The 27,598-nt window shown below is 39.1% G+C and overlaps 1 protein-coding gene across 3 annotated transcripts in view; it reads right to left on the bottom strand.

The window, feature by feature from the left end:
* The window catches only part of ZNF438 (zinc finger protein 438), a 99,998-nt gene that overhangs the window by 36,947 nt on the left and 35,453 nt on the right, over nucleotides 1–27,598 (bottom strand). Inside the window, exon 4 of one of the 3 annotated variants that reach the window (XR_013635441.1) lies at nucleotides 13,882–14,006. The exons of the other annotated variants lie outside the window; for them this stretch is intronic. The gene's annotated coding sequence lies outside the window, so the exon portion shown is untranslated. Of the gene's footprint in view, nucleotides 1–13,881; nucleotides 14,007–27,598 lie in introns of those variants that run through there. 3 annotated transcript variants of the gene reach the window in all.

Below are 27,598 nucleotides of genomic sequence, written 5' to 3' on the forward strand. Positions count from 1 at the left end.
TAGCCTCTAAACGGTTAGAACTCTGCCACATAATATTCTTTTCAGTGCTAATCGATAATCTACAGTTAAATTCCAATTAAGCTTAGTTTCATTAGGATCACTTTTTAATTATTCCTAGAAGACTGACAGTGAATGTTTATTGGGTCAAACCACAACCTTCTACCACTGAAAAAGCTATCGTGTTTCAGAGATTCAAGTGCAGAGGGGACCATTGTGATCATCAAGTCTGACCTCCTGTGTAACACAGGCCATAGAACAAGGGTGGGCAAACTTTTTGGGTATGGAAATTGTATGGCGGGCCATGACTGTTCATGGGGTGTGGGGGTGAGGGCTCCAGCTGGGGGTACAGGCTCTAGGGATGAGGGGGTGGTGGTGCAGGAGGGTGCTCCAGGCTGGGGTGCAGGCTCTGGGCAGAGCTTACCTCAAGCAGCTCCCAGAAGCAGCAGCATGTCACCCCTCTGGCTCCTATGTGGACGTGCAGCCAGGCGGCTCTGTGCACTGCCTTGTCCGCAGGTGCCGCCCCTGCAGCTCCCACTGGCTGCAGTTCCCGGACAATAGGAGCTGCAGGGGCGGCACTTGGGGTGGGGACAACATGCGGAGCCCCTTGGCTGCCCCTACGTGTAGGAGCCGGAGGGGGGTGTGTGATGGGATACACATGCCACTACTTTTGGGAGCCGCGCAGAGCGGGGCAAGCCCCTGACCCTGCTCCCCGGTGGGAGCTCAAGGGCTGGATGCAGTCCACGGGCCATAATTTGCCCACCCCTTCCACAGAACTTCCCCAAAATAACTCCTAGCATAACTTTTAGAAAAATATCCAATCTTGACTTAAAAATGGTCAGTGATGGTCAATGCACTGTGACTCTTTGTAAATTGTTCCAATGGTTAATTACCCTTACTGTCAAAAAATTATACCTTATTTTCTATCTGAATTTATCTAGCTTCAACTTCCAGACAGACATTCGATCAGGTTATACCTTTCTCTGTTAAACTGAAGAGTCCATTATTAAATATTATTCTGCATGTAGGTACATATAGAATGTAATTAAGTCACCCCTTAACCTTCTTTTTCTTAGACTAAAAGAGTTCAATCTATTTAGCTTATCACTATAGATAGTGTTATTCTACTCTTATAATCATTCTTGTGGCTCTTCTCTGAACCCACTCTCCAATTTATCAACATCTTTATTGAAGCAGAGTTCTGTCCATTTAGCGGTTAAAGAGCTCTTGCAAACCAAGTATTGCCCTACAATGAGAGAAAGAGATCTGAGAATTTTTAATCTACACCATTGAAAGCACCACCAGGGTGCAAAGAGCTGTTCAGTATCAAAATGTTTCACAGACATACTTGGATTGATTTGAAATATTTAGGGACAGATACTGAGACACTTACTCAATGTAAGTCTTGAATACATGCCTTTACTATAATGTAACCAATAGGTAATTTTTTAGAGGCTTTGGCACAAAAAGCTGTAAGTACTTTATAAGATTAAAACAACAAAACTTTTCATTCTTGATATATTCTAAGGGTTATTGTAATGCTTAGTCTTTTTTATTCTGGGTTTTGCTTTACCATTATTATTCACTGATAATGCACTTTGTATTTTACTAAATTAAAAACCTTAAGAGCATGAATGTTAACTCAGTTGTATGTATGAAGAGACTTAACCAATACAAATTACACTTTAAGTCTCTCACACTAATGGATTTTCTCTAGTCCTGAAAACATTTTTGTGGCTCTTTTCTGCATCTCCAATTTTTCAACATCTTTTCTTAACATGTGGAAACTAGCACTGGACTCACTACTCCAATATCAGTCTCACCAATGCCATATACACAGGTAAAATCACTTCCCTACTCCTACTGACTACTCTCCTGTTTATATATCCAAGGCTCACATTAGACGTTTTGCCACAGTATTGCACTGTGAGCTCATGTTGTTTGCCCACTATAACCCCTAAATCCTTTTCAGAGTTGCTGCTTTCCAGGATGTAGGTATAACCTGCATTGCTTGTCCCTAGATGTATAATTTTGCATCTGGCCAAATTAAAACACATTTTCTTTGAATGGGCTCACTTCACCAAACATTCCATGGTTCCTTGTATGGCTGCCATGTCCTCTTCATTTAATTGCATCATACATAAATTTTATCAGCAGTGATTTTACATTTACTTCCAGCTCATGGATGAAAAAGTTGAATAGCATCAGGCCTGGTACCAGTTCCTGTGGAGCCACACTAGAAACTCACTACTAGATGATGATTTCCCACTGACTACTTTTTGAAATCTTTTAGTTAGCCAATTCCTAGTGCATTTAACATGTACTCTCATTAATATTGTATATTGTGCTAACTTCTTAATAAAACTATCATGTGGTAGTAAGTCAAATGCCCTACAAAAGTCTAAGTATATCACCTACATACAGTTACCTTTATCAACCAAACTTGTAGTCTCAAAGAATTAAAATAGGTTTGTTTCACAAGGCCTATTTTCCATTAAGCCATCTTGACTGGCATTGATTATGCTCGTATCCTCTAATTCTTTGTCAACTGATTCTTGTATCAGCTTTTTCCATTATCTTGTCCAGAACTGATGTCAAGCCAGGTCATCCCACTTGCCCTTTCTGAATATTGGCACATTAGCACTCTTCCAGTCTACTACACTTTCTCCAGTATTCCAAGATTTATTAAAAATGTACATCAGCAGGCCAGAGATCTCGCCAGCCAACTCTTTGAGGACTCTTGGGAGCAAGTTATCTGGGCTTGCTGACATAAAAATGTTTATCCCTAGTAGATTTTGTCCGACATCCTCCTCGGTTACTTATGGACTAGAAAGTATTTCTTCATCCTCATATTAGTCCACCATTCTGCTTCTCTTCAAACACAGAACAGAACATTTTTCTGCATCATTAAGTTTTATCACCACCATGTAATAAAGGGCAATACCATTGCTGAAGCTTTTAAAATTTGATACAGTCTTGACTCTATTTTCCTCATCTTTAAAAAAATAACATTAAATAAAAAGAATCAAGATCTGGGCCTCAAGCACTAAGGATGGCTCCACTGTAAGCTTATTATTGACTGGTTACAGAAAGAAAGAAGAAATCTATCATTAATAGTTCTACCAAACTGGAGTCAGCAATCTCTGAAAAGACTCTACTAGAAGAAAAATGTACATCAGTGTCACAGAACATGTTCCATCAATGGGTGTTGCTTTGTAGTTTCCACAAAAATGAAAACACAAATTGATTTCATAACTGAAAAAGAAACTAGATTAAACAAACTGAAAAAATCCTAAACTACCATAAATTAGTCTTTAAGAGGAAGTAGTCCCAAGGAGTAGAGTGTATTTCAAAGATAATTTAATGAAAAAAATACCAGCAACTCCTTTTCCAAGTATGAAATGGGTGTCTTGACAGACTCCCTAACATCTGAATATCAGGTGAACCCAATTAACCTAATTTTTTCTTGTCCATACTAAGTGGTTACTTTAGTAGTTACACTATTCCAAAAAATCCTTTAGGGTACTACACAGAAAACCATAAACAGGCTGTAAAGGTTATGACATTAATTTTGCTGTCATTCTCATGCCTTAAGTAGGCATCAAAACTCAAAACCTTGTCCTTTGGGAAGGAAGAAGAATCTGAAACTAATTATGGTACTTATTACCATAATATTATTAAATTAAGCCACTATGACCCTAACTGAATTTATTCTTGGCGCCTTTTGTTAAAAGAACAAAGCTTCTCAAATAAGATGGCTGTACCTTCTAACACAGAGAACATCAGTTCAGACTCCTGAAAGGAAGTAGTTAATCAAACCTTGCAATTTCATTCAGATTAAGCTTAATTATCAAACCATTTAAAGCCAGGCATATAAAGAAATATTACGAACTAATGTATTTATTACATAATTTCACTTCAGAAGTACAAAATTCAAATGAAAAGGGAAATTTAAGACTGAGTGCAGTTTAGAAAATGGTTCATATTAACTACAGTCAATGAGGTGTTCATTAATACTTTAAGAAGTAATTTCATTTTATTTTTCTTAATTGTTTTCTTTCAAGTATTGTGTCATCCCATAGGTTAGGATTTTATGTAATAGTTGGAACTATTATCGCAAATCCGTTTGCACTGATTATTGGCTTGGGGAAAAAAAGGTAGCCTTATTTGTGCCAAGCTTACACCTCTCTGTGGACCCAATTATTTTAACATTTTGCAAAGATTGAGACTGAAGTCAAGAGACAACAATGCGTGGAGCAAATACTATATCTGGCATTAATTTATTAAAATACAATAGTGAAGATTAAACTATTGTTGCTGCTCAAAGGATGATCAAGTCTGCAGTAAATTTACGGATTAATAATTCTGCAAGCTCCTGTCTTTTCAATCTTTCATTACTGGTGTGTTGAGACTTCAAAATAATATTAACTCTCCCTCAGATGTTCCATAGGAGAAGCAGATCAATTCTATGTATCAGCAAGTGAGCAGGGACTAATCCAATCAACAGTTACTGTAATAATTATCACTAGCTAATAATGAAATTAAGTTTGTCTTAGCTTAATAGCATCACTTCACCATTACACATAATTTTGCAATGATGCTTTTAAAAAAAATTGCCCTTTATTACTGTTATGAAAAAACAGAGGCTTTTGCCTAAGTATCCCCAAACTATAGTTTCAATTTCAGACTCTATAATAGGGTGTATTAGCCACTTCAATCTATATTATGTAAAGATATTGAGCAAACTTCTGATATCAGTTAACAACTATGAGCTGCACCTGAAATCAATGACTGGAACTGCTGCTTGTACCTTATTCTTCTTGTGTCCACTCATTCTTGGTAACTGTCCCATATTATGATGCATATCTGGACATAGATGAATTGATAATTATGGATCTTATCCTGAAAGCTTTTTAAAAATATTTGATTAAATATGTTTCTCAAAACTGATTTTTGTAACATCTAGAAGTGAGTAAGAGCGAGCATTTTTGGGGGGAGGAAGAGAGAGGCTTACACAAGTGAAAAAAGATACAGCAGGCAACACTTTCATAATCTCCTTTTCTGTATTTTGTTCATAAAGAAGCTGAAAAAACCTTTCAGCTGAAAAAGTGACTTGTGCATATGTGCATGAAGAAAGGGATCCATAATAAAATTCCCTATCAGGCAAGGCCCATAGTTTTTAATACCCACTTAAAGCACACCAAAGCAACTGCATTCTCATCAAATATGCAGATCTTGAAACAATAGACTATAACAAAACTGAAGGTTGATTTTTTTTAATTTCTCATATCAAATTACAGTATTTTAATCAGCAACAACAGAAGACACTTCATCTAGTTTCCCTATTGCAGTAACCTAACAATGCAGAAAACTTCAGGTTAGATTGAACAGATTTTTTAAATGTAATTTTGCCGTTTGCTGGAAAGTTATCAGAAAAGTATTTCACAAGAAGTTACTCCTTTTGTGCAGTAACGACGGTTCTTCAAAATGTGTTCCCCTGTGGGTGCTCCACTGTAGGTGTGTCTGCATCCCTGCACTGCTGATTGGGGAACTTTGGTAGCAGTGTGTGTTAGGCCTGCACATGCGCTGTCTCTCCTTGTGCTGTGCCACGAGGCTAGGCAGCGCGCACGAGCTAGCCCTGCACTGTTCCTTTTCTACCACAGAGTCATAGACAAGAACTCTGAAGTAGAGGGGAGAAAGAAGGGTTGTGAAGCACCCACAGGGACGCACATCTCGAAGAACCATCTTTACTGCACAAGATGAATAACTTCTTCGAGTAGTGTCCCTATCGATGCTCCACTGTAGGTGACTTCTGAGCAGTATCCCTTCTGCAGGGCTGGGACTTCGGAGTCTGGTCAGTCACAGATGACAGCACTATGGAGCCTAAGACAGCATCAGAGGCAGAGTCCCCAGTGATCGTATACTGTTCTGTGAAAAGGAGGACTGACACCCATGTCACCACTTTACAGATCTCTGAGATAGGGACATTCTTGAAGAAGGTAGTGGAAGAAGAGATTGACCTTGTGGAGCATGTACGAAGAGAGTCTGGAGGGTTATGTTGTGAACTTGATAATTCTGTCTGATAGAATTCGAGATCCACTTAGAAAGCCTTTGAGCTGATATTGCTGAGCCCTTGGATCTTTCCATAATGGAGAGAAAAGGCCTAGGGAGCTTTCTGAAGGCCTCTGTCTTGTCCAGGTAGAAGGCAAGGGTTCTTTTGACATCTAGGGTATGTAATATAGCCTCCCTGTTGTCTTGGTGAGACTTGGGTAGAAGATTGGAAGGTGAATCAATTGATTCATGTGAAATGAAGAGGTTATCTTAGGGATTAATTTTGTATGTGGCCTGAGAGTAACCTTGTCTAGAAAAAATACCGTGTGTGTGTGGGGAGGAAAGGGGGAGATGCGCCATCAGAGCTGCTCTCTCTCCAATTCTCCTGGTTGAAGTAATTGCTATCAGGATGTGCATCAACAATCAGGTGGTCATGGGCTGAAAGGGAGGTCTAATCAATCCTTTCAGTACCAGATTTAGGTCCCATGTGGGGGTAGGAATTCGAGGTTGAGGGAAGAGATTTACTGTACCCTTGGGGAACCTTTTCATAGTTGCGTGTGACCGCACTGAGTATCTTTCTACAGGTTGATGTAAAGCTGTTATAGCTGCTAGGTGAATCCAAAGAGAGCTTAGAGATTGTCCCAACTGTTTTAGGGTCAAAGCATAGTCTAGGATATGCGGAAGAGACATGGAGGTTGGGGAGATTCATTGGGACATGCACCAAATCTGAAATCTGGACCATTTCTGCAGGTAAGTACACAGTGTCGAGGACTTCCTACTGTGTAATATTACCTCTTATGCCTCCCTTGAACAGGAGCTTTCTAGGTGTTGGAACCAAGCAGGAGCCATGCCTTGAGGCACAGACTCCGCAAGTTTGGATGTAGTGTACGTCCTCTGTTCTGTGAGAGGAGGTGCAGGATGGCTGGGAGAGGGAACAGCAAGCATGTTGGGAGCTGTGCCACATAAGGGTACCAGGTCAGTCTCCGCTAAGTAGGAGCAATCAAAATTATGTGAGCTCTGTCCCTTTTTATTTTCAGTAGGACCTTGAACAGTAGGGGAAAAGGATGAAAGGTATAGTGAAGGTCCTTTTCCCAGAGGAGGAGGAAAACATCACCCAAAGAACGTTGTCCGATCCCCACTTTGGAGCAGTAATGTGGACATTTCTTATTTAGGTGAGTTGCAAAAACGTCTGTGGACTGTTGGGTGTACTTTCCACTCATGGTTGTGTGGGAATTTGTGACTGAGACTGTCCACTATCGAGTTTTGTGTGCCCAGAAGGTAAACTGCAAACAGCGTAACATTGTGGGAGATCCACCAATTCCATGGCCTCATCTCTTCTGCACATAAGAAGGGCAACCTGGCTCACCCCTACCGATTGATGTAGTACATATAGGCTATATTGTCTGTTTGGATAGTTGTGTGTGATCCTGTGATCAGCGGGAGTAAATGGGCACAGGCGTTCCTGACCACTCTTAACTTGAGAAGATTGATGTGAAGGGATATCTCCACGGGTAAGCATTTGCCTTGTGTCGTGAGGCCATTTACATGCATGCCCCATCTTATGAGCAATGAACTGGTGGTGAAGATCAATAACAGTGTTGCTTGTGAGAAGAGGACTCCTTTGCAAACGTTCCAGCCAACAGACTAAGGAGTTTTTGATCCTGGTGGGTGCTGACTGGGATTTGTCTAGCCTGTCCTTGTTTCATCTGTAAACCGAGCTGAACCACAGTTGGAGGTACTGCATGTGAAGCCTGACATGTGGTATTACTGCTCTGCCCTCTGTCATATGCCACAAGAGTTGGAGGAAAAGCCTGGCTGATATTTGTGGGCTATTTTGAATGGCGTCTATGAGAGTGATTTAGGATAGGAACCTGTATTGAGATAAGGCAGCTTTGGCCTGTAATGAATCAAAGTCGGCCCCTATGAATTCCAGGCATTGCACTGGAGTGAGTTGACTTCTAGGAGTCGATCTGTAGATCCAGTTCCTTAAACAAGTATATGGTAGCGTCAGTGACTTGGTGAGCCTCTTGGAGAGATCAGGCTTTGAGGAGGCAATCATCCAGGTAAGGGTAGATCATTATCCCTTGAGAATATAAATGAGTGGCCACCACTGAGAGAACCTTGAAAAATACTTTTTGGGCTGATGATAACCCAAAGAGGAGCACTCCATATTGGTAGTGGTTGTGTCCTAGAGTGAATCTGAGAAATTGTCTGTGAGCCAGTAAGACTGAGATATGAAAACGGGTGTCCTGGAGATCAAGAGCCAAAAATCAGTCTCCCTGTTCTAATGTTGGAATGATCGTTGATAAGGTGACTATCTTGAATTTTTGAGGCTTGAGAAACTTGTTGAGAGATCTGAGATCTAGGATGGGTCCCCCCAACTTCCCTTCTGGTTAGGTATTAGGAAATAACTAATGTAGAACTCTTTGCCTGGTAGATGTTTAGGTACTGGTTCTATGGCTCCTAACTGCAGTAGGCGATCTATTTCTAGTCATAGTAAACTCTTGCGAGAAGGATCCCTGAAGAGGGATGGGGAAGGGTGTTGTGGAGGGGGTAGTGAAGTAAAATGGATGGAGTACCCGGTTCAAATGATCTTTAGGAACCATCAGTCCAATGTTGTGTGTTCCCAGGCACTGCAGACCACCACCAATCAGTAGTCAAATGGGTGTGGAACAACGGTCAGTTGTGTAAATCGCGAAGAGTGACCTAATAATGAAGACTGAAGGCCAGATGGTTTGTGTTTAGGGAAGAGAGGCAGTAGTCTTCTTGGTGAAAGGCTTCATGCCCTCAAATGGAGGTCCTTGACTGTGGACTGTACCTCTTTCGGGAAGCCCAACAAACAGAGCTCTGATGCTAGTCACATCACCACAGCCATGGAGATGGACCTAGACACTGTGTTGCCTGCTTCGAGGGAAGACTGCAGTGATGTCTTTGCCATTAGTTGACCCTTCTAGATAATGGCATTAAATGAGTCATGATGTGCTTCTGGCATTTTTTTTCCAATAAAAGTCATTCAGTTTTGAGTAATTTATAAAATCATATTTTGCCATGAGGCCCTGATAATTGTCAATATGGAATTGTAGAGCAGCTAAAGAGTATGCTTTTGTACCCAAAAGATCAAGGCGCTTCCAATCCCTATCATAGGGAGTAGCCCTTGACTAGTGTTGGCCATGTAAGTTGATGGCATCGGGTGGCAGGTGGGATAACAGGAATTCAAATACTTTGGTGGGGATATAGTATTTTTTGTCTGCCCACTTGCAGGTTGGTTCCACTGATGTTGGGGTTTGCCACACTGTCTTTGCTGGATCTAAAATGGCTACATTAATTGGTAAGGTGATTTTCAAAGAGAACAAAGAGTGGAGGATGTCATGAAGTTGATGGAGGAAGTGAAGGATACCCATCAATGGTATTTGGAGGGTGTCTCCTACCCTCTTCACCCTCCCCGCTCCCGGAAGAGATGGAAGTCATCTGCCAAAGACCGTGGAGGAGGCATGACAGCTTCGTCTGGAGTGGGGGAGGATATGGTCCTTGGTGTCACTGCCTCCTCAGTACCAGCTTCTTTTTCCTCTATGTTTCGAGGCGGTTCTGAAGCTTTGGATGCTGCGGTCAAGGGGATGTGCCTTGAGGTGAGCTCAAAGCCCGAGGCTTGCTGGCAGTGCGCCAATATGGCCATGGGAGTGGTGGTGGCTTAGAGCCTGGGGATGGTGCCCAGGGGTGGCAGTACCAAAGTAGTGGTGGTGGGGTCATCTGCAGGTGTATCCTTGGGCTCTGTTGGTAATAACCACCATATGGAGCTTAGGAGGAGTAACACTACATCATCTGACTCACTGTATGAACCCTCACTAGAGAGCAGAGGGGCATGGCATGGCAGCAGGGATACTTCCCATGCTTGGTAAAGGCTCATTGCAGAGGTTTTGGTACTGAGAGGTGGGGTCTCTGGAGTGGCAGGATTCCACCAGTACACATTGTCCTGGTGTCGGGGGGTGGGGACCTTGTCTGCACAGGTCGCTCCAGTGCTGGGTGAGGCGTCAAGGGTGGTATTGACATGGGATCACATATTGGTGCCTTCTTAGAGAAGTGTTTAGTCCTGTCTTTGTCCGTTGGTACCATTGACTTGGTGCCCATGCCTATTGGGTCCGTAGGTCTTTTCAATGGTATCTGCTGCTGAGGATTTCTTCAAGCCCTGGGTACCGGACTGGGGGGGGGGGGTCTCAGTATGTGTGCTGGAGAATGCCTACGGCTATCTTGGGACTCACCGTGGGGACTTCCCGCTCTCTTTTTCTATGATTTGTGAGAGGCATCAGTGGCTTGTTTCTTCAACTTACTGCTTTTAGATGTTGACGGCTGTGGGGAAGACTCACGTCTGCCAGGTGACCAGTGACACAGGTTCAGAGAGGGTCAGAGCGCGGTCTCTGTGAAGATGATCTTCTGCCTCATCTCCCTATCCTTACAAGACTGGGGCCTGAACTGCTGGCAAAGACCACACTTTTGTTGAATGTGGCCTTCCCCAAGGCAGCAAATGCACTTGGGAGCGCTAGTCTCTGACAGCGATTGCCTTTTTCGAGGAGACACAGCGCATGTGCGGGCCTAGCAGATACTGCTACCGAAGTTCTCCGATCAGGAACACAGGGATGGAAGCACACCATGGGAGCAGCCATGGAAATACTACTCGAAGAAGAACAATTATTAATTGATGTTAACTCTAGGTTAACCTTAATTTAATTAATTGATGTTAATATCTGAACTCCATTTGTTACATTTTTCAGTTCAATCAAATATTTACTGATGAAAACCTGCTGAAATTCAGATTGTAATCCTTTCTGAAGATCAGTCACAGAATAAGTTTACAGAGTACACTGTAGTAACTCCTGCAATATTAATCAATGTTTACCCCCTATTAGCCCAATCTGGCATCCTATTTTGTGTTCTCTTCACTGTCATTTGTTAGCCTTCTTAAGTTTACAGAATAGATGAGCACAAACTTTACACAACAGCTCTGAAGTTACTAGTAAAAAAAGGTCTAGTTTAATACCAGTTAGAAAAGGATAAATGCTCTTTAGACTGAATAAAACTACAGGTGAAGTTCTTCAGATTTCCCTCATTATTACATTTTCAGCAGCTCATATGATGCACACTTATGGCTTGTTGAAGACAGAGGAGCAGTGTGCCTGGAGAGCTGTCTAGTGGAGCTGAGACGGTCTCAACTTCCAAGCTTTCAGTAAAGTTGTCAGAGAGATCAAACCACGCAGTCTGCAACTGCAGGTTCTTCCTCTTCCCTGTTGAGGAAATCCACAAGGCAGGTGGAACTCAGGGTATTAAGAGGTAGCATAGTTGGCAAATGAGAAGACTCTGACAGGTGGTCATTGAAAGATGGTGTCAGACAAAACACTAAGGGCATAAGGCAAATAAATCCCTACCTAGAGGGAATTTCGATGACTCTCTTTTGGGAATGAAATTTAGTTCTGATCATTTAACGAGCAAGGTGATATGAAAAATAAAGTAGTTTTATCCCCAACTTACAAACACATTAGTAAAAAATTGTTTATTTAAAAATAAAGTACTATTGTCAACATACATGCAGAACCAAACAGATAAAGTTAGATGGAGACAGACACGTTCTTGGAGTTGTATGGATTTTTATGTTTTAATTTCTTTAATGCTTTGTTAATTTGTATTTTTTGCACAAAACACAACCAACTTCGGAATAAATTCATCTTAGTGACCAATTTGATATAAGATTTGAGAATGGTGGGGGTAAGGCGGTCTAACTTTTGCCTCTGACTCCATGAAATTCAGAAACATTTAGGCTATGTCTAAACTACGGACCTTACAGCAGTACAGCCATACCGCTGCAGCTGCACCACTGTAACGTCTCCTGTGTAGTTGCTATATGCCGGTAGGAGAGAGCTCTCCCGCTGGCATAATTAAATCACCCCCAACAAGTGGTGGTAGCTGTGTTGGCAGGAGATGGTCTCTCGCCAACATAGCATTGTCCACGCCAGCGCTTTTGTCATTGAAACTTATGTCGGTTAGGGGTGTGTTTTTCTGGGTTTAGGGGGAAAAACCCAGTGTGCCCCCCATTTTGTGATGGTCTATGTCACTCCAAAACATTTACATGAACTAGAATGTTTTTTGCAACTAGAAACATTAGATTCTAATTTCAATCTGTGAAAGAAAACAAACTCTTCTAAAAAGTTAAAAGGGAAGGTTTGAGAACACCAAGGTTGTTGGTATGCCTATAATGGCAACAATATGAACGTCAATAAACTACATTGTTTTCTTCATGTTTCCATAGACTAGCATTTCATTTGTTTCCTTTGCAAAAGCTACCTCAGTAGTGTTGTTTTTAACATCATTGGCTGTAGCCCTGTGTTTGTTGCAATTCTGCTGCAGTGAAATCCACCCTTACCACTAAATAGTGTTACAAAATCTAATCTTACATTTAAAAAATATGTCTAGCTTTTACAGTTGTGAAGATAACCTTGAAACCATGAATCAAGTGTAAACCAATCCATTATTTTCTTCCTGAGTCTGCAGACAGCCTGAAATAATAGCTCTGAAAAATGTAAACTACTCATTATATCTCAGTAGGTTCCCGGAATCTACAATCATGACAATACTTAACCGATTCAATTATGATCAACTTAACAGAAACATCAAGCTAATGTTCTTGACCCACAATCTCACATTGCCTCCCATCAATTTTCCTTCTAATTTTTTCATCTCTGCAAAATGAATGACTACATAAGGTCTAGTTTAAAATCATCTGAACAAATTACCATTTCCCCCCTTTTCCTCATACTAGTTTACACTTTCATTCATTCATTCCATATCCAAATTATTTGCTGGGCCTTCTCAGTCACTCACAATCTACCCCACTCTACCTCTTCTCTCTACCTCACACAACTTCTCCTGTTACTTTCAAAAATAAATGCTACCACCAAAACAGAATTTGAAAAGTAGTATTCAAAGCAGTATTTATATTTTGTCCAATACATATTTAAAATATAATATGCCTATACTGGAAAAAAGTATAGGAAATTTTCTAATGATATCTTTTTATTATTCTTGTATGTATTTCCTATTTGTTAAAATTAGTACAAACTACAGAATTTGTTGACCTTTCTGCCACATCTGTAAAAAAAAGTAATAAATTAGTTTTTCAAAGGATAAAAACATTTTCAGATATCAAAATATGGTTAATTCATTATGTATAAGACTAATTTATATTGTTAAATATGACACACTTATATGTTAAAGCAATTTTTGTAAAAAGTTTAGCTTTGAAAAATATTACCTCCACCTTTCATGTATTTTCATTCCCTAATTTTTCTATTTTCTCCTTATCCTGATGAACAGCAGTCATCAACTCATATTGCATATACATGCAAGATAATCTAAGTATATTCCTTCATAACTAATACCAATGCCATTTTCTGGATCCATCAGTACGTGAACTTGCACAAAGTAATATAAATAATAAATTATGTTTCCCATAAACCAACCATTCACATTGAATAATAAAGCAAGGAAAAGTTGAGTTACATCATGGGAATAACTTTGGGCATGATCCTACAAGATTCTGAACACCCTCGGCACCCACTGACAGGATATTTTCACCACTTTACAGGATCAGGCCCAAAGTTATTGCCAGAAGTACAGCATATTGAAAAATATCTACAACTGTTTCAACAAAATAAATTTGGATTAGATTATAAATAGTAGTTGACTGAAACATAATAAGACTGCCCAAGTTTTAAGCTGGTAGGGGAAAAAATACACCATCCAGAGGGCAAAAGAACATATCAAGTTTTTTGGGGGGGTTGTTTTCGGTTAAAAAATGTATTTACCATAGCTTGGAAACTTGGAAAGTTCTTAACTTCAGTCATGTCAGAAGATTTCAAGACTCTCTCTAAATTTTGTTCTCCTAATTCACATCACTCCTGCAGGAAAGCCATCTTTACAACATGCAAAAAATAAAACTGAGTTAACGCAACATTTAAAAGGAAACTTTCTACACTGTATACATTATGGAGTGAAATATTTCAAAAACTGCTTACATAAAGTTAGCTTTCAATACTGATTTTGATAATATAACATTCAATTTGTTACTCAGTTACTATTCCAAAAATATTTTAAACTTGCTTTATACTGTAGAGTCTTTTACGCTGTAAACACACTGGGCTAGATCCTCATTTGGCGCAAACTGTCATAGCACTGAAGTCAAACAGGCAAAAGAAATAACCAGGTCAATGTAGCATGAATTCATTCTCACATGTCCTCAGCCCCAAAACTACTCAGAATAAAACTATATTTCAGGTGCTCTCTTGTGGGAGAGGAGTTAAATGTCAAGGAAGGTTGACATGAAGAGAAGTTGCAAGTTTACGCATGCATTTTTCACTTGTATCTTTATTATAGATATAACAGAGGAACTAAAGACTAGAAGGATAGCAGTACCTCAGAGAGCAAAAGGCAAAATTGCTAAGGAGAAGAATGAATTAAACAAAGACTAGCTATCTGTTGGTAAAAGACCAAGAAGTAGCCTTGCATTTATCTGCTGTTGGTATCTTCTCCATCTTTACTAGCTGAGTGAGCTATTAAGAGAGAGAAAGACATATTTCTGGTGGAAATATGCTTTAAGGATACTGCTGACTTATCCATCTGGGTGTTGTGTGTGATGAGACAGACCGACCCAGACCATACAACTGAAAGGACACTAACACCCAGATTTTTAAAGCTATTTAGGTGTTGCTATGCTCAATATTGCCTTGTCTAACTGATTTAGGAGCCTAAATCATTTTCAAAAGGGATTTAGGCATTTAGGAGCCAAAAATTCCATGGACAGTTGACAGGATTTAAACATTTAGGAATTCTGAAAATGAGATGGTCTCCTAAATCAGTTAGATTTTGCAATGCTTAGCACAGGAATGCCTAAATACCTTTAAAAATCTGGGCCTAAAAGCTTATCTATTTTCCTAATTAACAGGTTCCTCTGAACATAACATTTTAAAGGTCTTTGACTTATGACAGGTCTATTTACATCACATTTGTGAATTTGAGTGTAAAGACTTAAAGATATATTTGAGATTTGAGCTCATGCCAGCATAAAAGATCAATAATAGTCGAAGAAAAAACAAACTCCTTTGCCATTGCAAAAAAAGGGTCGGACGCCACAATTAAAGCACGAACTTCACTTATTCCTCTGGTTGATGCAATTGACAATGATCCAGATAAGCAGTGTAATGCTAAACTTTTAACAGCTTCAAAGATGACACCAAAATTCTCTGAAAAGCAGATGAAACATGAACTAGTTCTTCTGCTTGGACTTAATCATTCTGGGCCATTCATAAAAGGAACTCAAAGGCCATTTTATCAGGACACTAACTTCAATTCTTACAAACAAAATGATAAAATATTGTAGGTCAGTTGTGTGAAATTATGCACAGGGCTTAATGATCTTTTTTGACAAACTGAGCAATGAGTTTGGAAGTTTTTAAGGCCCTTCTACAAGTAGGCAAATCATCATGTGCTGGCTATCTAGCAATCCACAAAGATGTTTGAAAACTTGGAAAGGTTAATTTCCTTGTGCAAGACCTTTGATTCAAAACATGGAATTCTTGCCCACTTGAGAGCTACAAAGTTGAATATACTAACAGATTTTGCCAATTTATTAACTTTCAGCTTTCTGACTGAAATTTTCTAGGTATGACCTGTGCCTAAAACGTATAGTATTTAGAAAGTTTGAGCAACAGTGGTCCAGCTGTTTTCAAATGAGATAGATAGGATAGATAAGGATACCACATATGAAACTCAATAGCGCATATTATAACTTCAAAGTATATATTAGTTATTCATGAATAAATAAAACAATAATTCAGGTACTGATAATTTAGGTAGAAAGAGCTCTCTGCTACACTACGTAGAAGATCCAGGTTGGAAGGCAAATTCATGACTGCCAAACAAGACTCCAAAACGGGAGTTGTGTTGCTTCCATGGCTACAAACCCAAAGAGTGGTATTGATGGTAGACTTTTACGAAGTTTATTGAATCCTGAATAGATCAAGTACAAGTTCAACAAGTACCTGGCTATGACATTAATGGATAGCATGAAGGGGAAGAGAGGTATGAAAGAAAGAGAAGGTAATCGTTTCAAAAATGGCCATATCTAAGAAACAAGTAATATTTTCCAATGCTTAACCCAATCTAAGTGCAGCTACATTCCAATACCTTTGATTTCCCTCTTTCTCAACATTAATTTGCATTGTGTTACTGACAATTTTAATATATTAAAATGAAGATTCACACCAATTTTCTTCAACTAACCCCCCCCCAACTTCTATTTGCTGTCATTCTAAGGAGTGGATGGGACTCACCTGTGAACTGCTCACCAACAACTCTCCTAATTCAGCCAATGGCAATCATGTTTACATATGACATGGCTCTTCTTTACACTGTAATGTACAGGTGGGGAAAAAAGCACAGAACTATAAGTCGTGCTAAAAATCACTTTTATTATTTTGGTTCATGTTGAGTCCCTTTTCTCCATCTTGTGTCTATATTTTGCCCTCTTAGGTTGTAAGCTCTTCAGGGCAAGAGATCTTTTTTTCTGGATAGTTATATGCTTAGCGCAGTTTGTGCATGAAAACACATTAAAATAATTCATTTCCTGTAATAGAACCAGTGATGTAAATATAATAGGTTAATTCCCTTTTCTGATGTTGGGTACCAAAAAACCCAACAAGATTCAAATTATGAATTATAAACCTTTTGTTTTTTTACGCACTTACGACTAAGACTTCATAGACCTCATTAGACTAATTCACACAATGACTTGCTAAGAAAATTTATTGCCCTTGCTACATCCCCACCCCCACCAGTCTCATCAGATAACAAACTGCACTTTGAAAGAACTGGAAACCTCAAATACTAGGGTTACACATTATGCTGTTAGAGGACTATATAACTAGAATGTCATCTTAAAATTCAGAATAGCAAATTCATACTATACCCTCACTATAATGCCCTTCACAATAGCAAACCTAGTCCCTCGATCCCACCTCCAGCCCTGCCATTGAGGAGGAGGCGGCTGACAGCTCCTCTGGCTCCAGAGCTGCAAGCGGCAAGGTGGGGTGGGGACAGGGGAAGTGGGGAGGAGAACAGAACTCTGACACACCCTCCGGCCCCCGGGGTGTGGGGCGGGGGGGGGGGTGAGACAGAGCAACAGCTCCTCCAATCCCAAGGCCTCAACCAGGGCAGACTTCTCCTCTGGCCCCAGTGCCAGAGGAGTCCTCTGTTCTGCTGCAGGGCTTGAGGTGTCAGCCACCCAACCTCCCCACAGCGGAGATCTTTCCCTATAATGAACCACTGGCTATAACAACCAAATGGCTTAGATCTCATGTCTTATCTGACACTGCTTGAATGGTTTGTATACATGAAACCACTTTAACTCATTATTAAAGCTGGTAAGTCATTTGCCATATGGCACAGATGACAACTAATGAGAGACAGAATGGATATACTGCTAAGATTTATTTAAATAAAAATATGTAATATTTGATAAATATTTGTGACCTAGTGCTGGGCAACAGCACCTGATCCAACACTCTGATTGCTGCAACTCCAGGTAATTGCCCCAGAGCACATCTGACCATGGGAACTGATCCCAATTGATAGATTGGGATAGGCTGGATGGAGTTAAAAAGCTAATTAACTCATTTGCATAGATGGTGCAAAAGTCACAGGAAGTGCGACCAGGAAGAGGAAAGTGAGAGTTGAGTGATAGAGAAGGAGAGCTAGGCTTGCAGACAGAGCCATGAGAGATTTCTCCCCTCCTTGGCTCAAGAGCTGAGGGCTCCATGTTATTGTTGGTATGAGGTGACAGTCTGAAAAGTTGGTGGAAAAGAACAGTGTAAATATATTGTTTTACCCAAAGGTCTCTGAACTGTTTGTGGGGCTACATATATGTAGGACTGAGTCTGCCCTGCCACACCCTTCTTTAGAAATGAATCCCTGACAGCACAGCATTACTGACAAAATGCATTTTTATTACAAAGAATATTCTTTCAGATAAACATGCAAAGAATAAATCAAATTATAACCTTATCTTTGTTCACTGCATTTCTTCTTTGTATTACTGTGTTATTTTTATTGCACAAATAATCCCTGCCAACATAACTTCCACATCTGAATCCTCACCCATTGGCTTGTTTTAAATATGTTAAACAAGAACACTGAGTTTCAAAGAATAACAGACATACTTAATATAAGTATCCTCAAATCATTTTCACTGCAAAAAAATATGAAATAAATAATAAAAAATTATCTCTGGCTATTCTCCAGGACCAGCTGTGACGCTCAGACAAAGTTATGCCAGGGAACATTTTTTCTTGCTCTGCAGGCCTCCAACTTTTCTTTCGATTCGTTAAAGAATATGTATCTTGCTAATTCATTCAGTAAGATCTCAAGCTGAACACAACTGGACCAAATTAGTACTTTGATAAAAAATAACGAAGGATATCCAAGGTGCTGAAAATGCTAGGTGTTCATGATTTCATAAACAGGACCTTTACCTCCAAGTCCTGAGAGCTGTGTTAGGAGACAACTTGCCAATTACAAATTCCATCTTTCAGACAGATAATGTCTGGAATCAGGGCCTGCAGCACAGCTAATCTCCAAGCAGCCTCATCAGTACAGCTGGTCTGCTGCAGGCTACCCGACTGGCCAAGCTACATGGTTCGCTGGAGGGACCAGCAGCTCGCAGGCTGCTCAATGCTCATGCCGACTGTTTTTCCTGCTTCTGTGTTACTTTACTCCAGCTAACTCCTGCCTTTCACCCAGACTTGCCTCTTTCTTGTCTGCTACTCTGCTCATTCCAGTTCCTGACCTCCAATTTAAACACTGGCTCCAGCTTCTGACTACTGACTCTGGCTTGACCGCTGGCTCTGGTATCTAGCTTCTGACCTCCAGCTTGATCTTTGGCTCCAGCTTCCAACTACTGACACTAGCCCTTGGCTCATGACGCCAGCTCCAACCACTAAGTCTGACGCCTGTTCTGACCACTATACTAGACCACCCTCACCACGATCAGCTGATAGATAAAACCAAAGTGCCACTTCCAGTGATTAAGTCTCCTAAGTAACTCTACTTCCCATTACTGCTACTAATGGTATTAGACCCTCCATTTTGGCCAAATTAAAACTTTAGCAATTATGTTCACACTTCATAAATTCCCCCTGTAGTTTCAATTAGATATAATATGCTTCACTGTCATAAATTGTTACCACATTTCACATGAGATAGTAAATAGCTCATATATCCAGTTTAATTTGTAAAATTATATCGTGATCCTTCAAGATTTAAAGATTTGCAGAAATGTATGAGATTATTATGGTGTCTATTTGCTTTCAGAGAAGACCCAGTTTTAAAAGCACTATTAATGTGGACAAATGTCCAATATAGTCTTCATAATCTCAGTTCATCCTAAAAGTAACTAATGGCATCAAATATTAGGAAATGAAGATTCAGAAAGGAAAAAAAGCACCTTTGAGTTTTATTTGGATTTGATTCAATTCTCAAAGCAGTAATTTCCTCCAAAAACAATACAGCAGCTGTCAAATAATTCATAGATAACAGTCCCTCTTAGAATCCCTGATATGGTCCTGTTCTTTACACTATACTTCTATGGAATATGGCATTTAGATGAATCAATACTCCTCTAGATTGGTTTCTTCTCCCACCACGTGTTTCAACTCTCTCACAGGGCACTCACACGAAGCATCTAATTATTGCAGAACAGTCTCAGATTGATCATTTTATAAAAGTTGGCTATTCTCTTCTTACAAGATCCTATCACCACCCAGTTAGTTTGGTCTTCAAAACATCAGACTAAATAGAAACTCGTTGATGTCAACAGAAGAGGCTGTTCCTGGTTTATTTATTTTATTTTCATTCTGTTAGATTTTTAGAATATGCTCACAAAGCCTGAGGTGCTTCACCACATTTTTTAAGCATATACACACATTTTTCAGCTTCTTAGTAAGATTCCATGCTCTCTACGAGCTATAAAGAAAAGAAGACAGAACAAAGAAGTCAGTGGAACATTTAAAAATCTAGAGAAGATACCATCTACCACCACAGATCAAACATATATGTCCACATTGCTGGAAAAGAATTCGTTAATTTATTAAACCTTCCAGAAAACATGATCTTTTTTTTTCCCCTGTGAAGGGAATAAAAAATTCAAGATTGCAACATGGCAAATCAGAACTTAGACAGTCCTTGGATGTGAAACCGCCTCCTAAAGGACATCCATAGGATTGTACCTTCTTGGCTGCTTTTAGAGCATGTTGTAAAGTGCATGTTAAGTTTCACTGCCACCATTTTTAAGCACTCTTTTGTTTTTGCTTTTTATTTTAATATTTGTAAACACCTATTTCTTTTTATTCTTTTGATTAATTGGGACTTGGTTCTCTTTGTTCAGTGGGGTGCTTTGCCTGATGGCTTTTGGGCTCATCGTTTATATAATCTTTTATATCATATATCATCAAATATATAATCTTCCATTTCAGTTTTGGAGTCAGATTTTAAGGCCAGAAGGGGCCATCATGATCATTTTAATCTAACTTCCTGCATAACATATGTCAAAGAACCTCATCCAATAATTTCTGCATCAAGCCCATAACTTGTTTAACCTTTAGAATAACCTTTAGAAAAGAGATCCAGTCTTGATGTAAAAACTTCAAATAATGGAAAATCCACCACATTCTTTGCTAAATTATTCCAATGGGTAATTAACCTCACTGTTAAAAAATTCTGCCTAAAATTATCCACCTATTAGATCCCATGCTTTTTTTCTGCTACATTAAAGTACCATCTAGCATCAGAAATCTCTTCCCCATGTAGGTATTTACAGACTGAAAAAAAATTCACACCTTAATTTTGTCATGGATAAATTAAATAGATGGAGTTTCTTAAATCTCTCACTATATGGCATGTTTTCCAGATTACAGATAATTTTTGTAGCTCTTCTCTGAACACCTTCCAAAATCCTGTCACCATTCTTTTTGAAGTGCAAACTCTGGACTTGTACACAGTATTTTCGTAATGGTGATGCTGTACACAGAGGCAATATCACCTCCCTCTGGGTAATCTCATCCACAAACAAATTTAACTACCCTCTCTATTCTGAGGACTCACAGATCCATCTCTCTATTCCAGACTCATGGATGTCTAGCCATCAGCGCAAGCTCAACGTGGCTAAACAGAGCTCAGTCTTTCCCTCCATGCCGTTCCTGCCACCTCCTTTCTTGATCACTGTTGATACAACCATCCTGCCTGTCATTCAGCCTGGTGTCATCTTCAACTCGGACCTTCTCGAGGTTCTCACATCCAGGTATATTTAAATCTTGCTAATTCTTTCAGTACAACATCTGTAAGACCCAGCCTTTCCCATCATTCACACAGCTAAAACTTGTATCCAGGCTCTCACCATCTCACCTTTCAATTATAGCAACATCCTTTTCTCTGCCCTTGACAAATGCAATCTTGCTCCACTTATATCCATTCAAAATCCTGCAAAGATAATTTTCCTAGCCCATCACTTTGACCGTATCAGCCCTCTCTTTGCAAACCCTCTACTGGCTTCCCCTTCTATATCACATCAAATATAAGCAACTTGCCTTCACTTGCAAAGCCATTTATGGCCAATCCCCACCCTACCCACCATCTCTCATTTACTATCAAGATATCAACTCCTACCTCACCACCCACTTAATAGTTTTTCAAACGAGCACCTTCACACTTCCTCCCATGCTGCCCCTCATTCTTGGGAGGAGTTTCCCATAAACCTCTGCAAAGATATTTCATTCTACTTCAAAACACTCCTTAAAACACTTCTTTTCCACAATGTCAAAAAAAAAAAACTTGACAACAGTTAGACCGTGGTATGTGGAGGCCATTGCTAACCATGCTGACCAATATTCTCATTGTTTCCTTATACTCTTTACCTAGACTGTCTGTACCTATCTACTGTCTCATTTTATACTTAGATGATAAGCCCTTGAGGCAGAAATAATCTTTTTATTCTGTTTGTATAACACCTAACATAACAGAATCATAGAATATTAGGGTTGGAAGAAACCTCAGGAGATCCTCAAAGCAGGACCAACACCAACGAAATCATCCCAGCCAGGGCTTTGTCAAGCCGGGCCTTAAAAACCTCTAAGGATGGAAATTCCACCACCTCCCTAGGTAACCCATTCCAGTGCTTCCCCACCCTCTAGTCAAATAGTGTTTCCTAATACCCAACCTACATCTCCCCCACTGCAACTTGAGACCATTGCTTCTTGTTCTGTCATCTGCCAGCACTGAGAACAGCCTAGCTCCATCCTCTTTAGAACCCCCCTTCAGGTAGCTGAAGGCTGCTATCAAATCCCCCCTCACTCTTCTCTTCTGCAGACTAAATAACCCCAGTTCCCTCAGCCTCTCCTCGTAAGTCACATGCCCCAGCCCCCTAATCACTTCCATTGTCTTCCGCTGGACTCTCTCCAATTTGTCCACATCCCTTCTGTAATGGGTGGACCAAAACTGGACAGGGTCCAGGGATATGACTAGGATTCCTACACAATACAGTAATTTAAATAAATAATAATACTTTATATTTCCCTGCTTATATATCCAAGGATTGCATACATTATCTTAGCTAGAGCATGAGCTGATGTTCAATTGGTTATCTACCATGGCCCTTAAATCCTTTTCAGAGTCACCAACTTCCAGGATACAATTTTCCATCTTATAAATGATATCTACATTCTTTGTTCCTAGATTAATTATCTTGCATTTGGGTGTATTAAAATGCATGTTGTTCAAATAAGACACCTTACCAAGCAATTCATGTCAATCTGTATAACTGACTTGTTCCCATCATTTTTTAGTCACTCCACAATTTTTTTGTCATCTACAAGTTTTACCAACAAGAAGTTCATATTTCCTTCCGGTCCTTGATGAAAATATTGACTAACACTGGGACAAGAACAGATGCCTACGGGACCCCACTAGATATATCTCCATTGGATGACAATTTCCCATCTACAATTGCTTCTTATGACCAGTTTTTAATATATTTGATATGGGCTGCACTGATTTTGTATAGTGCTATTTTTTAATCATAAGTGTGCATAAGTAAAAATGCCTTACAGAAGTTTATTATGTCAACCGAGTTACCTTTATTAACCAAACTTCATTGCAACAAAAAAGATACGTTCTTTGATAAAACCTATTTTCCATAAAACCACGTTGATTGGCATCAATTATGCTGCCACTCTTTATGTCTTTACTGATTGCATCTCATATCAACCTTTCCATGATTTTCCTGCAGATCAATGACAGACTAATTGGCCTATAGTTACCTGAGTCACCCCTTTTAGACTTTTTGAATATTGGCACATTCACTTTTTTACAGTCCTCTGGACCTTTCCCAGTGTTCCATGATCTGTTTAAAATCAACATTAATGATTCAGAGAACTCCCTGGCCAATTGTCTTACTACCCATGGTTGCCATTATTGCAGATTTAAAAATGTTTAATAGCTGCTGTTTAACATCCTTCCTCATTACTGATGGGATTGAAATTATTTCATCAACACTGTAAAATATAATACACCATCCTACCTCTTTCTGAATCAAAACAGAAATATTTATTGACTACTTATGCCTTTTCTGTATCATGATTGATAATTATACCATCCTTGTCTAATATCGGACCTATAACAGACAGGATTTTGTTTGATACACACACACAGTCCTTGTTGTCCTTAATTCTAAGGATCATAGATTTTTATCGACACCTTTAGCTTCCCTTACCAATTATTTTCTAACTGCTTGGTATGCATGGCTATCAGCTTCTCCAGTTTTTCTATTTTTCAAAATTATTTTATTTTGTATTGGTACCTTTCACCACACCTTTTCACCAGAATGTTTTTTTAACCAAAGAAGCCTTCTTTCATAACTCAAAGAGCATATTTTGTTGGGTATCTAATCTCTCTTGCGCATTTGAAGAGTAACATTCTATACATACAGTTGTAGGCCCATAAGACATTTCCAAGGCCTCCCTTGTGACACTGGACATTTTCCAATTCACCTTTGAATCTAAATCTGGGGCACAGCATTATGTGTTCAATGATCTGACTGCTCTCACAGAAGTCACACGAAGGGGAGTTCTTTGATTTTCCACTTTTGGCTCAAGTAGCCACATTGTTCATGGTTTGTTCAGATGTGATTCAATGCAGTCCAAAGTCTGTGTGGCAGGTTGAAACCAGGAGGGTAGCTTCTTGGGTTAGTAATAATGTGCTTGTTTCGAAGGGTAGATGAAGTCCAGACACTTTGCCATTCCCTGGCCAGATCCAGAGACATGAGGTGGTCACTTGTGGTACATAGTGGTTTTCATGATTTCAGGCATTGTTGGGAATGTAGCCAGGAGGGAAGTTCTGCGTAATCTTCAGAGTGTTTAAGTTCTCATGCTCTGGCTATATTTAAGCTGATAGCAAACGCTGAACATGCAGCTAATACAATGATCACTTGCACAAATGGAACCATCAGTTTTTAGTTCAGTGATCAATTAATCTTTATCCATCAGAATAAAGTCTAATGCAGAATTACCCCAAGTTGAGTGCAATGTTTTTGTATTAGAAAGTTATGTGTGATTTTTAGAAATTCTAAGGACATTTCACCAGTGGCAGCATGAGACCTCTAGCATGTGTTTCCCATACTGAAATCCCACATAACATGTTTTTTCATCCTATACATTACAAATAGATGTTTAAGTAGCTGCTCATCCTCTTCCATTATGTCATGTGGACATTTATCTGTCTTGTGATTTATCAGTTAGCACATTGATCCATACACATTCTAGGTCCCGTTCTTCTGAATTTTCAGTACCTGCTAAGGATATGTCTACAATTCAAGCAGGAAGTACACTTTCCAGTTTGAGAAGATGATTGCACTAGCACGCTACAAACAGTTTAGATCTAGAAAAAAGTCCTGAAATGAAATGGAATACTATTGAAAGTCTTCATTAAAAAAAGACAAATGTTTCCTTTGACGCACATTTTCTTGTATGAAAGCTTCATTGCACCTTTCAATAATATATTAAAAAAACAATTCAAGATATATTTTGTAAAGTTGATCCCAGTTTTTGGGATCTACATGGATACTGATGGCTGGCTTGCTACCAATCTTTGCTATCATCTTGTGCAAGGAAAAATAAGATTTAGTCCTGTTTTATGTGCCAAAGTTTATCTCCCATCCCTTCTTGGGGTTTTTTGAGGGGGGAGGAGGAATGGGGCCACAGTGGCTCATAAGTGCCGAAGACATTTATCACCTCTCTCTTGTGGATATTTTTTACCTGTATAAATTTGCTTACTTTATGGAAGCCTCTTGATACATACCATGTAAATGTCGGCAATCATACTAGAATCTTGCATATTTCTATTTAAGGTTAACCTGCTTCAGTGCTGATGACAAACATCCACTCTCAATTCCACTGTCCTTAAGTTAATGTTGGTTTTCCTCTTGGTGAATGCTTAGTTGCGTGAATGACAATTGTCTTTATAGAGGCTGAATAGGTAAAACCTCCCAAAAATAGGTTTCTATATTTTGAAAGCTTTGTGTCAAATAAATGTATTGTTTATAAGGATTTCAAAATGAACTGCTTTCTTCAACAAATATTACACTAAGCCAAACGTATCTGAAAACCTACAGAAGAAAGACCAAATTCATTTATAAGGTTAAATGGTTGAACTTCTTTATAATCGCTTCTGTAATTCAAACTTTTGTACAGATCAATTTTATAAGTAGTTGAGGAACAACATTTACAAATTTAATCCTTTTATTTTAAATTTAAAATATTCTATAGAAAGCACAAGACTTATTCAATACCACACTAGACATCAAAAATGAAACTCTCCCTCCAGAAAGCAGCCATAAATATGTACCATATGGATTTCATAGCATATAAATCATGAAACAATAAACTCTTTAAAAGTATTTTAGAGGAGGCTCTCTAAAAAGACAAACTAGTACTAAAGCTCAAGAACTATACAATATGGAAAAAGAAAAGTAATAAGTGATTGAGGAGAAATTAGGAAGAGATATTAATAAAAGCCAAGAAAAAATTCAGGGGTAGGACAAACTAAATATATTTTAATGAGAAAAAGTGAGTTTCATTCTAAGGATTTCTCAGAAGACAGTTTATAAAGGATCTGAGTTTTTTCTAGATAGCCCTTTCAGTTTACCATTACTTCCTGCACTCCTTTCACCTAGCAAAATACTTTTATAAGTAAAACACTCCAGGCAGCAAGTATTTGTAGAGATTTGTACTTTGTAAACACAGACAATTAAAAAAACCATACAAATTAAACAGGCAAAATAAAAAACCAGGTAACTGTAAAATTTCTGAAAGTATTTTGTCTTCTCAAATGTCAAAAAGAGCACAAGATTTATTTTTCTTTGGCACAGAAGAATGCCTGGACACTCGAAACTAACACTGTGCTTACGTTTCTATTTAGCTTCTAACTTTTTCTTTTTTTTAAAAGGCAAATCCTCTAATTATTGCTGGCAGCAATAATTTAGCAACAGCTAAGTCCGTCTGAAATCGTTGATTCCCAATAACATGCCAAGTCTCAGTACACAGAAATTTCCCAACTGGACAATAGAAAACTAAGACTGTGAAGGAGCTATTCTAATCACTATACTGGCATTTTTTCTGCAGTTTCTGAAACTGAACTAATAATATACATTATTAACCTTACCATTACTGAAGTTGGCATGCCCTCTTCTTCAATCAGAGAATCTGAATTCTAGTAGCAAAAACTCAATAGTGATCACTGAGTAATTCCCTTGAGAAATGAGTATGAAGGAAACGAGTATGAAATTCCTAATTCTGCATGAGATGTTACAGATATATTAGAATCATTTTGTTATTTGCTTGCTGTCTGTGTTTGGAGTCTAGTTAGAAATAAGAGTTACCTGCGTTCTTTACAGTTAAACTGCTGTGAACGTTAATAAACAAAATTGGATATATGGATGAGGTAATGGAGATCAAGGGTGTTTACAGACTAGTTTTTAAAAAAAGAGATAAGACACTGCCCACCCAGTACCTTGTTCAACATTTTTGCTTCATTAAAATCCAGCGAAGCAGTAAGCAGAATTCGTGAGGTTGGAAACGTCTGCTAGAGTGTGCAAACTTCACATAAACTGTTCAGAAAAAACGGAGCTGTCAACATCTTGAGGATCAATGGCAGACCTATGACACTGATGGCACAGCCTCTCTTTTAGCTTCATGTTGTAAAATAAAACACTGCGGTCTGAAATGTGAAAGAAAAAGTAACTCATGCACAAGATTAAATTATTTACGGACAAAGGGCAAAGACCTGTCTCCCTCCACTGGTACGGAGTGTCTTAAGTACAGCAGAAAGGTTACATTTTCACTGCATGGGGTGAAAGTGGAAGAAGAAGGGCAACCTTCTTTACACCTTTTAATACTAATGGAAAAAAATG

This window comes from Lepidochelys kempii, chromosome 2, assembly GCF_965140285.1.
Source record: "Lepidochelys kempii isolate rLepKem1 chromosome 2, rLepKem1.hap1, whole genome shotgun sequence".
Lineage (NCBI taxonomy): Eukaryota > Metazoa > Chordata > Testudines > Cheloniidae > Lepidochelys > Lepidochelys kempii.